Source organism: Theobroma cacao, chromosome 3, assembly GCF_053813885.1.
Source record: "Theobroma cacao isolate CCN51 chromosome 3, ASM5381388v1, whole genome shotgun sequence".
Taxonomy (NCBI): domain Eukaryota; kingdom Viridiplantae; phylum Streptophyta; class Magnoliopsida; order Malvales; family Malvaceae; genus Theobroma; species Theobroma cacao.
In genome coordinates this window covers 16861487-16880147 of record NC_142641.1, presented here as the reverse complement: position 1 = coordinate 16880147, position 18661 = coordinate 16861487, and the positions used below count along the sequence as shown (strand labels likewise).

The 18661-nt window shown below is 34.8% G+C and overlaps 2 long non-coding RNA genes across 2 annotated transcripts in view; one reads left to right on the top strand and one right to left on the bottom strand.

The window, feature by feature from the left end:
- LOC148763634 (uncharacterized) overlaps window positions 1-18661 on the bottom strand; it is a 53343-nt gene that overhangs the window by 24187 nt on the left and 10495 nt on the right. The window lies entirely within an intron of this gene.
- On the top strand, window positions 14254-16103 carry LOC148763636 (uncharacterized). The gene is made up of 3 exons (XR_016025086.1): window positions 14254-14341; window positions 14989-15072; window positions 15910-16103. It is a non-coding gene; the product is annotated as an uncharacterized LOC148763636 (long non-coding RNA).

Here is an 18661-nt window from a genome sequence, read left to right as displayed (position 1 = left end):
AACATCGAGACGTGGAAGACATTATGAATCCAATCTAACTCTGGGGGTAATTCAAGTCTGTAAGCCACTGGCCCAATCCTTTCAATGATACGAAAGGGTCCAATGTATCTTGGATTGAGCTTTCCCCTCTTCGCGAATCGAATCACACCTTTCATCATCCAATAAATACCATAAATTATCACAATAGTATAATCAAGTAAGATTTAATACTTGGAATTTTCAAATTATTACCTTTCCAAGGAGAAACCTTAAGAAAAACTTTATCGTCGACTTCAAATTCCAAATCTTTCCTTCGTTTATCCGAATAATTCTTCTGCCTATCTTGAGCTGTCTTTAACCGCTCTCGGATAACCTTGACCTTATCATTTGTCAGATCAATCAATTCCACATTCACCAATTTCCTCTCACCTACTTCATCCCAATAGAGCGGAGTTCGACACTTCCTTCCATACAAAGCCTCGTATGGTGCCATCCCAATACTAGACTAAAAACTGTTATTATATGCGAACTCCACCAATGGCAAGTGTCTGTCCCAACTCCCAATAAAGTCAATGACACAAGCCCGTAACATATCCTCCAAGGTCTGAATAGTTCTCTTAGATTGACCATCTGTCTGCGGATGAAAGGTAGTACTAAATCTCAATTTAGTTCCAAGAGCTTCTTGAAATTTTAGCCAAAATCGAAAAGTAAACCGAGGGTCTCGATCTGACACAATAGAAACTAGAACTCCATGCAATCTCACAACCTCATCTATATAAAGTCTTGCCAGCCTCTCAATAGAATACGTGCTATGGATAGCCAAGAAATGGGCGGACTTAGTCAATCTATCCACAATCACCCAAATAGCATCCTTCCCACTTTGTGTCCATGGCAAACCCAATACAAAGTCCATAGTCATGTGTTCCCACTTCCATTCAGGAATCGGTAAAGGTTGAAGAGTACCTAACAGTTTTTGATGCTTCGCCTTAATCTGTTGGCATGTGAGACATTTCGCTACAAACTCTGCTATGTCTCGTTTCATACCCGGCCACCAATAACTTTCTTTAATAGTCCAATACATCTTGGTGCTTTCGGGATGTAAAGCGTAGGCGAAAGAATAAGCTTCCTCCAAAATAGCTCGTCTCAACTGATCATCCTTAGGGACACAAATTCGTTCTCTAAGCATCAAAGTACCATCATCCCTGAGTCTAAACTCACTAGTTTCTCCATCTTGCAACTTTTGAAATTCCCGTTTCAACCAATCATCAGATTTATGCAATTCTCTGATCTGATTCAACAATGAAGGTCTCACGACGAAACTAGCAAGTAAGGTTCCATCCTCACCATTATTCAACTGGATCCCTAGAGATTTCATCTCAAGTAACATCGAAAAATAAGAACTCCGAAGTGTTGCTAACGACGATGAGAATTTACGACTTAAGGCATCCGCTACCACATTTGCTTTTCCCGGATGATAATCAATCACTAAGTCATAATCCTTAATCAACTCCAACCATCGTCTTTGTCTCAAGTTAAGCTCTTTCTGGGTGAGCAAATACTTCAAACTCTTACGATCAGTAAAAATCCGGCAACGCTCACCATATAAATAATGTCTCCAAATCTTCAATGCGAAGACTACTGCTGCTAACTCTAAGTCATGAGTAGGGTAATTCGTCTCATGCTTTTTCAACTGTCGAGAAGCGTAAGCTATTACTTTCTCATCCTGCATCAATACACACCCTAATCCCAACTTAGATGCATCACTATATACCACAAATTCTTATCCACTAACAGGAAATGTTAAAATGGGAGCGGAGGTTAACCGATTCTTTAGCTCCTGAAATCGATTCTCATAAACATCATCCCACTCATACTTAACTCTTTTACGAGTCAAACGAGTCAGGGGAGCTGCTATCAAAGAAAATCCTTGAACAAATCTCCGATAATAACTGGCTAAGCCAAGGAAACTACGAATCTCAATTACCGTTCTCGGTTGCTCCCATTGCAAGATAGCCTCAATCTTCTTAGGATCGACATAAATTCTAGCTCTGGACACCACATGTCCCAAGAAAACCACTTCCTTCAACCAGAATTCACATTTAGAGAACTTGGCATAGAGTTGCCTCTCGCGCAAAGTTTGCGACACAATGCGCAAATGGACAGCATGTTCATCATCATTCTTCGAATAAACCAAGATGTCATCTAGGAATACTATCACAAACTTATCCAAGTATGGATGGAACACCCTGTTCATAAGATCCATAAAAATTACCGGGGCATTAGTCAAACCAAACGGCATCACTAGAAACTCATAATGCCCATAACGCGTCCTGAAGGCAGTATTGGGTACATCCTGCTCCTTAATCCTCAACTGATAGTACCCAGATCTCAAATCAATCTTAGAGAATACCATAGCACCTCGTAATTGATCAAAAAGATCATCTATCCAGGGTAAAGGGTATTTATTCTTGATGGTCACTCGGTTCAGTTAACGATAATCGATACACAATCGAAGAGTGCCATCCTTCTTCTTTACAAATAGGACTGGAGCTCCCCAAGGAGAAATGCTAGGGCGAATGAAACCTTTATCCACCAAATCTTGCAATTGGACTTTCAATTCCTTCAACTCTGTCGGAGCCATTCTATATGAAGGAATAGAAATAGGTGCGGTACCCGGAAGTAAATCAATAGGGAACTCAAGCTCTCGATCAAAAGGTAGTCTCGGTAAATCATCAGGAAATACATCAAGAAACTCACTTACTATTGGGACATCCTCTAACTTAGGTTTTCCCTTTGAAGTATCAATCACATATGCCAAATAAGTCGGATACCCTTTTTGCACTAATTTCGAAGCTTTGATGACCGAGATTACACAAGATGGTAATACTCGACGTTCCCCTACAAACACAATCTTTGCTCCCTCCAAATTCTAAAGAACAACTTCTTTTCGAAAACAATCCACGTTAGCCCGATGTGCAGTTAACCAATCCATACCCAATATTAAATCAAAATCCAAGATCTCTAGAGGAATTAAGTCACCCCTAAATTCTTCCTCACCTACCCTTACCCTACAGTCTTTATAACAAGTATTTCTAATCAACTGTTCCCCTAGAGGGGTATGCACTACAATTTCTCCCTCTAATGGTGACAGGTTTCTATCAGCAATTGATGCAAATGTCGTACTCACATAAGATCTATCTGAGCCAGAATCTATCAAAACATAAGCATATTTATAAAATAAAGACATAATACCAGTCACTACTCCAGGTCGGACCCGTGCCTCATCTTCTATCACAGCGAAAACTCTTGTCGAAGTACGAGTTTGTAGTCTCGAAGGTGGATGTGTCGGGGTATTACTTTCCATACTGGACCGTATGGCTACTCCCTGTCTCGGTGGTAACCCAGAAGAATCTCTTCTCTGCATATCAGTGTGAGCTGGTAGAGATGATGCAGCTACAGTTGCTCGTCCTAACCGTGGGCAATTACTTCTAATATGACCCGGCTGACCACAATGAAAACATAACGCAGGCCCCTACACAGCCCAACATGATAATTTCCACAATTTTTGCATCTGTTAGAACCTCCGGAACTCTTCCCAGAACCAGTCATAGCAGATCTACTAAACCTCGAAGGTCTCTGCTGTGATGGTGGAAATGGAGGTCAAGGAGATGTCACGGAAACAGAAGTAGTGCTCCCTAAAGTTGTTGAGTCCTTGCCTCTTTTTACTGGCTGACAATAAGACATACCAGGATTCCTTCTTTTTGCAAACTCAGTCTGAATCCTCCTATTCTCAATCGCGAGCTTCTCAGCCCGTAAAGCTATTTGTACGACCTCTTTATGTGGCTCCCTACCAGTCACCGTCATCCGCTCTCTAATCTCATTACGGAGCCCTTCCTCAAAATAACTGGCCTGATCCTGCTCAAATTTCACCAGATCTGGCACATATAACATCAACTCGTTAAAACGAGTCTCACACTCCTCTACAGTTAGATTCTCTTGTTTCAAACTCAAAAATTCTCTTTTCTTTTCTTTCTGATGAAAGTAAGTGAAATACTGACCATCGAATTCCTTGAGAAAATCGGACCATGTCTGAGGAGTAGTGGAACGGGACTTCACCGAATTCCACCAAGTACGAGCCCTCTTCTCTAATAATCTCGTAGCCACCATCAGCTTCATGTCGTCATCTAATCCCATATCAGAGAGAGTCTCTGAAACCTGATTAATCCAGTCCTTTGCCACAGTGGCATCCAACTCACTCGCGAAAGACACACAACCGAGCTGTCTAGCCTCCTTTAGCTTCTTAGAAATTGATACATCCTGTACCGGTGGTGCAACTAAAGGAGTAGCTAAAGGCACTATAGGTGGAACTTGACCAGTCTGAGCTTGACTAGCCATTGTAGTAAAAAAAGCTGCCAATGCCTGTGCTGCCTCGGTAGGCATGGCGGGAATACCAGTAGGTGGTTGAGGAGGTGGAGGATGTGGAGGACTCTCAGCTTGCTCAACAGCAGGTGCTGCCCGAATGGTGGATGGAGCTGATTCCTCCTCTACTGTATCTGGCTGATGACATTGGGAACGACCTCTTCCCCTCTCAACCGATCTATTGAGAGGTGGGCGTCCGCGTCGAGGAGGCATTATAATCTATAAAAGAATACGAGCAAGTTTAGGTAACCTTAGGCTCTATATGCAGATGCATGCATTCTATTGAACTTAACCTAACCTAACTTAATCGGGGGCCACACTGATATTGTAAATTTTTAAAACAACTTTAAAACTAAAAACTTTGATCTTTAAAACCAAAAGCTCTTATTCCAATCGAATTGTCACAACCCGATACTCCCCTCGAGCCCTTGACAACCGTCGCGGTGTGCCGGTAGACATTCATTTCCCATAATGTCAACCCAAAACCCCGCAAGGCTTTACTATCAATTTCTCTGTTCCCTTGTGAGCAACCATTGTCAAATATCATGTTCTAAAAAAATTTTAAGCCGTTTCCAACTTAAAACAAATAAAATATTAATTTTCGTCTCACAGGGATATTTTGGATATTTTTCTCAAAAACTTTAAAACTGGCTAAAATGTAACATACAAGTACAAAAGACATAATTCATTATCAAAATGAGTTTAAAAGTCTAAAATCTTCATTTAAAACGAAATTACGGTTATTTGAATATAATAAGCAAATAAAAGAAATATTAAGTAAAATATTTTATTTTCTTATAAAACAATATTTATAGAGTTATACGTGAATAATTTTTATAGCGGAAAAGCTAAATAAATTTATACATACTGAAATACAATAAGCCAAAATATTTAATTTAATTTACAATAATAAGAGGGCCCCCGAATAAACAAAAGTAAAGAGGACTATGAACCTACGATTTGGAAAATGCAGATCCAACGGTAGTCCTCGATGAGATTAGCTATCTACAGTCTATACTGAACTTGAAATGGGTGGAAAGGAGGGTGGTGAGATTATAAAATCCCAATGAGTAAACAGACATCATCATAAATATATAAAGTTGAGTACATGGAGACAATAAAGTAAATCATCGTAAACTGAGTCTCAACATTAGAATATATTTCATTTAAAATACGTAAAGATGCTTATGAATCTCATAAAACCTAGACTTATGCCATAAATCCATTCTCAGGGACACCTTGGCCGAGGCATCCGACCGAGACCGCCAAGGCTATTAAAATTCACATTTCACATAAATCATGTTTTTGTTTTGAAAACATAGCCATTCCTTGGCGTTGGCTGAGTTCCCCCTTACGTGGTGGTTTGGCGTGAAGTGAACCCTAAGCTTTACCCCAGGAGATACCCAATGTGCCTCTCCGTTCGAGGTAAGAATATAATGGGGTTTACTGTGCCCCTCTAAAAGGCTGGTCCACAGAAACCCCCTACTGCAGTGATTAATTAATATATATAATCCACCATAACATGATATGGCAATTTGTAATTCACAGTCTTTCAAGGTAATCAAACAATTCGCATTTCAATACAATTGCCAAGTAGCCAATCATACCCGATTTATCATAAGCCAATCAATTTAAACAATCAAATTGCCACAATTAATAGTCTCCGTGTACTCTATTTTTCAAAATCACTATTAATTTCAAAACAATTTATAATTTAATTTCTTTGAAACACATTTATTCATAAAACATGAAAATTTACCTTTTTAAATTTCCTTTTCCATAGAATTCATGAAATCATCTAAAAACCACCCTAGATAATTAAAATGACAGTAAGTTTACTCACAATGTCTAGAATGCAGACTTTTGACGCACTTTGTCTACTGGTCCTCGGATGCAATTTCCTTGCCTTTATCGGAGGACTCACCACCTTGACACAGTACAAATTTGAGAAATTCACTACATTGGTACTAAATTGAAATTAAACTAATTTAGACTATTAATGCATAATATGGAATGCAAAAATGCACTGGTAACTATCTAAACTCGGTATTGGCCTAATTCGTCTTATCACCCGATTAAATTACTAACGCGTCCAATTTAATCCCAAATTAATTTTGGTCAGTTTCTATACCTCAATTGCACCCAAATTGACTTAATGTCCCTCAATGTGGTGCAAATTATCAGTCTCGATAGCAAATTACAAAAATACCCCTAATGGGTAAAAATTCATATTTTTGCCCCAAAAATTCTCATTATTTTTCTAGGCTCATAATTCATCATTTCTTAACCAATTCTCCTAGAATAAAAATCAAACTCATCCTCACTCATACATGGTAAATTCGGCCATTAATGGTTGTGGGAGAAAATAAATTCTTTTCTTGTTGTTTTGTTTCTAAATATGCTAAACTAACTAAAAAAACTAACATAACTTAAAATCAAATTAATCTAACAACTTTCTCTCTCCTAACCCATTTTGATCAGCCAACAATTCATCATAAAAACATGTAATTTGAGCATGAAAAATAAGGAGAAATGCTTAAGGAAAATTGTAAAACCCGACCCTATAAATACATGTCATGACATACATGCACTGAGTAGTATGTTATTATGCTAGGAAAAGCACCTAAGAATAGACGAAACTCGGTATTATACCTAATGGTACACTTGAGTTGATTTAACCTCGAACTAGTTCAAATAGGAATTGTAGGATGAAATTTAATATTTTATAGTCCAGGAATGACTAAAAATGATTGTTCGGAGTTCGAGGGTTCATTTGGGGTAAAATTAGAAATTTTGATATTCAAGGGTAAAATCGTTATTTTACTACCTAAGATAATAATTTGATCATGGAGTGAAAATTTTGACCAAGATTAACTATTTGGAGTATAATTTAATGATAGGAAGTGAAAAAGTTTAATTCTGGTGATTTTTGGAGTGTAGGGGCAAAATCGTAATTTTGCCACCCACAGACAAAATTTGAGATTTTGAGAGAATTTAGATCAATTTTGACAAATTGGAGAATGGTATGAGTATAAGGGATGAAAAATATGTCTATGGGCAATTTTTCAATTTTTGGGGCAAAAATGTAATTTTTGACTTTTACGGGGGTAAAAGTGTAAATTTCAAAAATTACTCCATCAAGACTTTGGATAAGTCTGAAAATTTTATCTAAGCTATGGATATGTGAGACAAGTGTATGGTGAAAGTTTGGAAACAAATGGATGAAATTTTAAAAATGGGCCAATGGGAAAGTGACACGTGGCATTTTTTTTAATGAAATAATATTATTTTAATGAAAAGTCAGCCCATTTAAACCCCATTTTAAGTGCTGGCCGGCCATAAGGAAGAACAAGAGAGGAAATAGAGAGGAAAGGAAGAAAAAAAGAAAAACCAAAGAGAAACAAGAAAATTCAAAGGGAAATTCGCGGTTTTCGACCGTTTACGCGTCTAACGGTAAGATTTTTCGATTTTAGCTTGATTTCTACCTTTCCTATGCCTTTATTTCCATTTAGCATGCTTGAGGAGAGAGGTCAAAAAGTGATATCAAGGCCTGGACGAAATTCTAGGGGAGAGAAATTGAAATTTTTAGGTTTTGATTTTTAGTTAAATTGATAGTTTTAGTTAGTTAAATGTGTTTAGAAATTAAATTGGGCAAGAAATCATTAAATTTTCACAATACCCACTCTTGGCTGGATGCTCAATGCTGTACAATGATGATGAATTGATTTTATTCTAAGGAAAATGAAGAGAAATGATGAAAAACGATTAAACGTGATAGAAAAACAAAGTAAAAAATTAACCGAGTTAATGTCCAATTTTTGGCCGAATTTTCCAAGGAAGGGAGTGAGCTGATTTTGTTGTTTTTAGAAGGTTATTGGCTGATATTTAATGGTCAGAAATGTTGGAGAGAGAATGGGATGATTTAGAACTAAAATGGAGCGCGTTAGCAATTTATTGGGCAAAGTGCCAAAAATAGGTTAATACCGCATTTAAGCCGGTTTAGGCTATTGCATTTCATACCATGCATTAGTATAGGATTTAAGTTAATTATATAGTGATTTAGCATCAATGTGATGAATTGTGTAAATTTTTGTAATGTGTCTAGGAGGAGAGCCTTCCGGAAAAGGCAAAGAAATCGTACCCGACGAGTAGTGATCGGGGCGCTTAGAAAGCTTTTAGTTTGTACAAATGGTGAGTAAACTTATTATTATTGTAAATTATCTAGAGTTTATTTTTAAATGCCCTTTATGTATTTTATGAAATGAAAACGGGATTTTTGATGTTTTAGGAATAAATGTGATAAATAAAAATATATTGTATTGATTATGAAATTGAGTAATTGGAGGCTGCAAACTGACTTGAAAAAATATATATTTTCCTAGGAATGGCTTATGAGAAATGAGTATATGTGGCTATATTTTGTGAGTGCATTTGGGAAATTTATGTAAGTTGATTTTACTATGCAGGCTGGATAAATAAATAAAAGCCACGTTATACTGTCGAAATTTTATTAAAATTGGTGGGTTAGTCACTGCAGTGACGGGTTTTCGTGGACTGCCTGTTAGAGGGGCACGGTAAACCTAGTTATATAGTTACTCCGGTTGTAGAGGCGAGGAGGGTAACTCCCGGGGTAGCATTAGAGCTCACTTCACGTCGAACCCCCACGTGAATGTGTAACTCGGCCAACGCCAAGGAACGACTGGTTTTTTAAAAAAAAAATGTGTTTCACGTGTGAATATTTTAACACCCTTGGCGGACTCGGTTAGATACCTCGGCCAAGGTATCCCCGAGGATTAGTTTTGGCTTGAGCCTTGTTTTAATAAAATACATAAGCCTTAACAACTATTTTGGTAAATTACAAATATTTTATGGTTTAAGAAATAAATTGGAAACATTATGAAATGGGTTGAAATTTGTTGTTGAAACTTGCCTCGATTTTACTCGCCTTTAGATATTTATGATAATGTTTGTTTACTCATTGGGATTGCAAAATCTCACCCAACTCCTTTCCACCCATTTCAGGTTCAGTATAGATTGTAGATAGCTGATCTCATCGAGGACTATCATTGGATCTGCATTTTCCAAACCGTAGGTTCACAGTCCTCTTTACTTTTGTTTATTCGGGGGCCCTCTTGTTATTGTAAATTAAATTAAATATTTTGGCTTACTGTATTTCAGTATGTATAAATTTATTTAGCTTTTACTCTATAAAAATTATTCACGTATAACTTTATAAATATTGTTTTATAAGAAAATAGAATATTTCCCTTAATATTTCTTTTATTTTCTTATTATATTCAAATAATCGTAATTTCATTTTAAATGAAGATTTTAGACTTTTAAACTCATTTTGAATATGAATTATGTGTTTTGTACTTGTATATTACGTTTTAGCCAGTTTCAAAATTTTTTTTAAAAAAATGACCAAAATAACCCTGTGTGGCGAAAATTTTATTTTGATTGTTTTTTATCTAAAATAGTATATATTCTCTAAAAACTCGATATTTAACAATGATTGCTCACAGGAAAAGAAAGAAACTGATATGTAAGCCTTGCGGGGTTCCGGTTGGCATTCCGGATAATGAGTGTCAATCGAGACGTCGCGGCAATTGTCATGGGCCTGAGGGAGGTTCCGGGTCGTGACAAAAATAGATTTCAAGCTTAAGTTGAAAAATCCTACCTTTTTCACTTGTTTTCCTTGATTTTTCACACTTTTTCTCTTGAAATTCCTCACCTAGGGTTTGTTCTTCCTCTTTTTCTCTCTCTTCCTTGCTTGGCCGAATATTTGGAGAGTAATGGGCTGATTTATGCTGATTTTTTAGTTAAATAATAAAATATCCTAAGCTTGACACATGACATTTTCTTATTGATCCATTTTTTAAATTTTAAAAATTTAAACATTTTATCTCCACCACATGATTAGTCAAGGGTCAAAGATGAAGATAAAAGAAGACCATGTGCTGGAAAAAATGTCCTTATGGTGAAAAATTATAATTTTGCCCTTGGGGTGGCAAAATTACCATTTTACCCTTTTACTCCAAATTATATCGAAATTAAAATTTTTCACTTCTAAACCTCAAATCATACTCCAATAAGTCAAATGGGGTCAAAAAAATCTTTTCTAAAATTCCCATTTTATCCTCAGGTGGCAAATGACCATTTTGCCCCTAGATAGTGAAAATTTTGATTCGACTCCAAATTGATCCTCAAACTCTGAATTACCATTTTGAGTCATCCTTGGACTGTGACAATCTTAATCTCACCTTAAAATTCCTATTTGATCTAGTTCGAGGATTAAATCAACTTTGTTGTACCTCTAGGTACAATACCGACTGTTGTAAATTTTTCGAGACTCTCTTAGCATACAATCATGCTATCATCACATGTACGTCATGAATAGTATTTTATAAGGTCGGGCTTTACAAAATTCCTAAGTTTCAGTCACAAAGAAATTCAAAAGAACTCAAAAACTGTTTCTGCCACCTGCAGATAAAGGTCAAGGTTTTTGAATTTTTTAAATGGCCAAATCATCTCCTAAAATCATGAAAATTTATTCTGAAATAGTTCAATGAGTTACCTATCAAGATAAATCTTATTGGAATTAAAGTTTTAAAGATACACCACAATAATGCCACGTAATTAGGACATGTCTGCTACTGTCTGCAGCAGGACACTGTCTTGGTTAAAACATAGAATTTGTCGAAATTTTACACCAATAAATGATCAATTCAATTAGTTAATTGGCTGAGGATAAGTTATGGAATTACTTCCATAATTATGCTGATTTTTTTAATATTTAATTTTAGGAATATGATTCCTAAAATTAAGGATGTCAAAGACGATGCATTAACATCCACAAATAAAGAAATGTGATTTTTAAAATTATGGAAGTTAAAATATCTTCATTAGCCAATTAAATAGTTATGGAATATGTTCCATAAATATTGATAATTTATTTAATAAATTATGGAATGTGATTCCTTAATTTAAGGGTGTCAAAATTTAAATAATTTAAGACTACATTAATTTAGGAATTAGATTCCTGGTAGTAGTGGAAGTCTAAATAGTTGTGGATAAATTTTGTTTTGAATTGACTTCTTATAATATGATAATTCTAATTTGACATTAAATTTAAAAATTAAATTGTCTAAGATATTGCCTAATAAGATTAGGTAATAATAGATATTCTGTCAAGCCCGATCTTATAAAATACTTTCCATGTCATTCATATGATTAACAATATGCTTGCATACTTGGAAAGCCCTGAAAGAAAAATCGTTAAAAGACGACAATGTACCAAATGGTACAATTAAGTTAATTTAAGTCTCGAACTAGATCAAATAGAGAATTTAAAATGAAATTAAGAATATTAAAGTCCCAGAATGGTTTAATATGGTGATTTGGAGTTCGAGGATCAATTTGAAGTCAAACTAGAATTTTTACTGTCTAGGGGCAAAATGGTCATTTGCCACCCAAGGACACAATGGGAATTTTTAGAAAAGAATTTTTTAGCCCCACTTGAGTATTGGAGTATAATTTGAGGGTTTGGCAGTGAAAAAGTTTAATTCCAGTGATTTCTAGAGTGTAGGGGCAAAATCGTAATTTTACCACCCGCGGACAAAATTTGAGATTTTGAGAGAATTTAGATCAAATTTGACAAATTGGAGAATGGTATGAGTATAAGGGATGAAAAATATGTCTATGGGTAATTTTTCAATTTTTGGGGCAAAAAATGTAATTTTTGACTTTTACGGGGGTAAAAGTGTAAATTTCAAAAATTACTCCACCCAGACTTTGGATAAGTCTGAGAATTTTACCTAAGCTATGGATATGTGGGACAAGTGTATGGTGAAAATTTGGAAATAAATGGATGGCTAGAATTTAAGGAATTAATAAAACATTAAAAAAATGAATAAAATAATATTATATTATTTTAGCCTTTAAAAAGGTAAAAATTCCGGAATTCTCATCTTCTTCAGCTGTCCAAACCAGGGGACAAAAGGGAAAAAAAAAAACAAGAATCCTACCTGAAAAATTTGGAGAAAATCAAGAGAAATCAAGAAATCAAGCATTAAAAAGGTAAATTTCATTGATTTTCCTTGTGATTTTCACTACCCATGCATTTTTTTCTCATTTCCATGCAAAATTAGAAAGTGGGTATGGACACCCATGCTGGCCAAACCTCCATGGATGAGTTTTGAGCTTGATTTTTGGTTGATTTTAATTGAATTAAGTGATTTTAGTTAAGTTATATTGAAATATAGCAAAAATAAGCTAGAAATATAATTTTCTCCCATTGAAACCCATTATGCTGAATTTTCTAGGGGAATATTGGCTGCTGATCTTGATGGTTATTTGAGGAATTATGATGAATAATGATGAATTATGAGCCTAGAAAAATAATGGATATTTTCGGAGCAAAAATACAAATTTTTACCCACTAGGGGTATTTTCATAATTTGTTATCGGGACTGATAATTTGCACCACACTGAGGGACATTAAGTCAATTTGGGTGCAATTGAGGTGTAGAAACTGAAAAAAATTAATTTGGAGTTTAAACGGACACGTATATCAATTTATCTGGTAAAAGACCGAAATAGGCTAACACCGCATTTAGGCAAAAATTTAGACATTTTTGCATTCCATATCAAGCATTAGTAGTCTAAATTAGTTTAATTTCAATTTAGTACCAATGTGGTGAATTTCTCGATTTTGTACTATGTCAAGGTGGTGAGTCCTCTGATAAAGGCAAGGGAATTGCACCCGAGGACCAATAGTCTGAGTATTTCGAAAATCCTCACTCTAGACACGGTGAGTAACCTTACCATCATTTTAATTATCTAAAGTATGTTTTTATTCGGTTTTGGTGAATTTTATGAAAATGAGTTCAAATGGTAAATTTTTTATAAATTGTCTTGAAACGAAATAACGATTTTGAAAATAGAGTAATTGGAGACCACTGATATGTTGTAAATTTAAAATTGAATTAATGGCTTATGTTATTGTATTGGCATGACTGGCTGGGCTGTGTTTTTATGAATTATATGAATTTCTTTATTTTACCCTTGCAGGCTGGGTAGTAATATATTAGCCCTGTCATGCTGTCAAAATTTTATTGTATGGTGGGTTTGACCTGCTGCAGTGGGCTGGATTCTGTGGACTAGCCTATTAGAGGGGCACTGTAAAGCCCGACCTTATAAAATACTATTCATGACATACATGTGATGATAGCATGATTGCATGCTAGGAGAGTCCCGAAAAATTTACAAAAGTCGGTATTGTACTTAGAGGTACAACAAAGTTTATTTAATCCTCGAACTAGATCAAATAGGAATTTTAAGGTGAGATTAAGAGTTTCATAGTTCATGGATGACTTAAAATGGTAATTTGGAGTTTGAGGATCAATTTGGAGTCAAATCGGAATTTTCACTAACTAGGGGCAAAATGGTCATTTGCCACCTGGGGACAAAATGGGAATTTTGGAAAAGATTTTTTGACCCCATTTGACTTATTAGAGTATAATTTGACTTATTGAAGTATGATTTGAGGTTTAGAAGTGAAAAATTTTAATTTCGGTATAATTTGGAGTATAGGGGTAAAATGGTAATTTTGCCACCTCAGGGGCAAAATTGTAATTTTCCACCACCAGGATATTTTTTCCAGCACATGGTCTTCCTTGTCTTCATCTTTGACCCTTGACTAAACATGTGGTGGAGATAAAATGTTTAAATTTTTAAAATTTTAAAAACGGGCCAATGACATGATGCCATGTGTCATGCCTTTATTAATTTATTATTTTCCTTTTTAAAAGGCACAAAATCAGCCCATCTTCCACCCCATGGCCGGCCAAACCAGCAAGAAGAGAGAGAAAACAAAAACAAAACCCTAGAGAGAGAAAATCAAAGAAAAAGTGTGAATTTTCAAGGAAATTAAGTGAAAAAGGTGAGTTTTTTCTATTAAGCTTGAGTTTTCTTATTCCCAAGCATTTCTCTTTATTTTCCATGATTAAATTACATGTTTTCATGATGAATTAAATTCTGGAAAAATGGGTTAGGAGAGAGAAAGTTGTTGGATTTATTTGATTTTAATTTATGTTAGTGTTTTTAGTTAGTTTAGCATATTTAGAAACAAAACAACAAGAAAAGAATTTATTTTCTCCCCCAACCATTAATGGCTGAATTTACCATGTAGTGAGTGAGGATGAGTTTGATTTTATTCTAGGAGAATTGGTTAAGGAATGATGAATTAAGAGCCTAGAAAAATAATGGGAATTTTCGGAGCAAAAATATGAATTTTTACCCACTAGGGGTATTTTCGTAATTTGCTGTTGGGACTGATAATTTGCACCACACTGAGGGACATTAAGTTAATTTGGGTGCAATTGAGGTATAGAAACTGAAAAGAATTAAATTGGAGTTTAAACGGACCCGTTAAGAATTTAATCGGGTGATAAGACGAATTAGGCCAATACCGGGTTTAAATAGTTACCAGTGCATTTTGCATTCCATATCATGCATTGGTAATCTAAATTAATTTAATTTTGATTTAGTACCAACTTGGTGAAACTCTCGATTTTGTATTGTGTCAAGGTGGTGAGTCCTCCGATAAAGGCAAGGAAATTGCATCCGAGGACCAGTAGACAGAGTGCTTCGAAAGTCTGCATTCTAGACATAGTGAGTAAACTTACTGTCATTTTAATTATCTAGGGTGGTTTTTAAATGCTTTCATGAATTCTATGGAAAAAGGAATTTAAAAAGATAAATTTTCATGTTTTATGAATAAGTGAGTTTCAATGAAATTAAATTATAAATTGTTTTGAAATTAATAGTGATTTTGAAAAATAGAGTACACGGAGACTGTTAATTGTGGCAATTTGATTGTTTAAATTAACTGGCTTATGATAAATCGAGCATGATTGGCTAGTTGGCAATTGTATTGAAATGCGAATTGTTTGGTTACCTTGAAAAAAACTACGAATTACAAAATTGCCATATCATGTTATTGAGTTTTATTATATGGTGGATTATATATTAATTAATCACTGCAGTAGGGGGTTTCTGTGGACCAGCCTTTTAGAGGGGCACGGTAAACCCCATTATATTCTTACCTCGAACGGAGAGGCGCGTAGGGTATCTCCTGGGGTAAAGTTTAGGGTTCACTTCACGCTAAACCACCACGTGAGGGGGAACTCAGCCAACGCCAAGGAACGGCTATGTTTTCAAAACAAAAACATGATTTATGTGAAATGTGAATTTTAATAGCCTTGGCGGTCTCGGTAGGATGCCTCGGCCAAGGTGTCCCCGAGAATGGATTTATGGCACAAGCCTAGATTTTTATGAGATTCATAAGCCTCTTTACGTGTTTCGAATAAAATGTGTTCTAATGCTATAACACAGTTTATGATGATTTACTTTATTGTCTCCATGTACTCAACTCTAGATGTTTAGGATGATGTTTGTTTACTCATTGAGATTTTATAATCTCACCACCCTCCTTTCCACCCATTTCAGGTTCAATATAGACTGTAGATAGCTGATCTCATCGAGGACTACAGTGGGATCTGCATTTTCCAAACCGTAGGTTCAAAGTCCTCTTTACTTTTGTTTATTCGGGGGCACTCTTGTTATTGTAAATTAAATTAAATATTTTGGCTTACTGTATTTAAGTATGTATAAATTTATTTAGCTTTTACGTTATAAAAATTATTCACGTATAACTCTATAAATATTGTTTTATAAGAAAATAGAATATTTTACTTAATATTTCTTTTATTTTCTTATTATATTCAAATAACCATAATTTCGTTTTAAATGAAGATTTTAGACTTTTAAACTCATTTTGAATATGAATTGTGTGTTTTGTACTTGTACATTACGTTTTAGCCAATTTTAAGATTTTTGAGAAAAATGACCAAAATACCCTTGTGAGACGAAAAATTAATATTTTATTTGTTTAAAGTTGGAAACAGCTTAAAATATTTTAGAACACGGTATTTGACAATGGTTGCTCACAAGGGAACAGAGAAACTGATAGTAAAGCCTTGCGGGGTTTCGGGTTGACATTCCGGGCAATAAGTGTCTACCGGGACACCGCGGCGGTTGTCAAGGGCTCGAGGGGAGTACCGGGTCGTGACAGGCACGGAATCCTGTTATATTTTTACCTCGGTTGGAGAGGCGAGTAGGGTAACTCCTGAGGTATAACTTTTAGAGTTCACTTCACGCCAAACCACCACGTGAAGGGGAACTCGGCCAACGTCAAGGAATGGCTATGTTTTCAAAATAAAAACATGACTTTCTAATAGCCTTGGCGGACTCAGTTGGGATAGCCCTCGGCCAAGGTATCCCAAATAACTGAGTATGATAATAATTTTTGGCATGAGCCAAGTTTTTTAAGAAATTCATAAGCCATACTGATTACTTGCTTTAAATAAATTGATTTCATTTGGTTGAAATAAGTTGAAAGATGATAAATTACAGTTTGATGAAATGTTTTAATAGTCTCCTTTTACTCGACTTTAGATATTTTGAGTGATGTTTGTTTACTCACTGGGATTTTATAATCTCACCACCCTCATTTCCACCCATTTCAGGTTCAGAATAGATTGTAGATAACTGATATCGGCAAGGATTACAGTTGAACTTGCCACATCCAAAGACTGTAGGTTCATTTCTTTTGATACTTTTGGTCATTCGTGGGCCCACGTGTCACTGTAAATTAAATTCTATACTTTGGTTATCTGTATTACGGTATGTAAGAATTTATTTTGCTTTTACGCTATAAAAATTATTTATGCAGTGTTCTTAAAATATCGTTTTATGTGAAAATTGAATATTTTATTGAATATTTTTATTTTATTATAACAGTCATAATTCCATTTTAAACGAATGTTTTAGACATCCAAAATTATTTTTGATTAAGAAATATGTGTTTTCCACTTACATACTATATTTTTAGATGATTTTTGAGATTTTTGGGATAAATGACAAAAATACCCCTGTGAGACGGAAATTATTATTTCATTTGTTTAAGTTGGAAACAGTTTAAAATCTTTTAAAATGTGATATTTGGAAACAGCTACCCACAGGGGAAATGAGAAGCTGATATTAAAGCCTTGCGGGGTCTCGGTTGACATTCTGGGTAATGAATGTAAATTGAGACGTCGCGACGGTTGTCACGGGCTCGATGGGAGTTCCGGGTCGTGACATATTCAATCTTTAATTTAATGAGATTAATAATAGGTTGTGCAAAATATTTAGGAGCACGAATTAAAATTGTTTTAATTTGTAATTTGTGATAAAAAAATTTAATTCTAATCTTGAGAAGATTAGGAATGGATAAATTACTAATTTTGATTAGTAATACTTACCATATATGAAAGAAGTTTCCATATATATAGAATTAAATTGTAATAGCCCGCACCCTTGTTGGACACAAATAAGACCTTATTGATCAAACGAATGATCGTTTGATGCGAATTGACGTGCTAAAGAGCGACAAAGGATGAAAGGAACGTTCAAGAATAAAATGCTTCGCGCGTGCAGAAACAACAATTAAATAATAATATTTTTGTTGGAGATGAATTAGTAAGCTAAAGGATGATTCGAAAGTAAACTGAGATGTAATAATGCGTTTTGGGACCAAAGAAGGCAAGTGAAAATTTTTGAAATAAAATAATATTTTATTCAATAAAATAATATTAAAATATTAATATTTTATATGTTATCGGCATTAGTCATGAAAAATGGAATATGACTAATTTAAGTGGGGGAGAAGAAGTAAAAAAGAATTTTGAAGGAAAACGACAATAATTGTGACAGCGTGATTTTATTAAATCGAGCTAACGCCGGTAAGTAAATATTTAAATATTATGGTGACACCGCGTTGAAATGCGATCTCGATATTTTGATTATACACATGTAAGAAAAGGAAGATAGAAGAAAATTAGAATTTTTAAATGTGTCGGAATGATCAAATTTTAAGATACGAAAATTGGAAGATTGAGTAACAAATAAAATAAAGTTGAGGAATTACATGTAAATTGCATTATTTGGAGAGAATAAAATAAATAAATAATAAAATAATAAGGAAATAAAAAGAATAGGAATGATGTGGTATGGATGGGAATGAAGAAAAGTCAAACCCAAGAATTCTAAATTCAATGGTCGACCATACAAAAAAATTAAGGGAACAAAGACACAAAGAAACAAAGAAAATAAAGAGAATAATGTAGAAAAGATGGTGGGACCGGCCATGTGAGAGGAA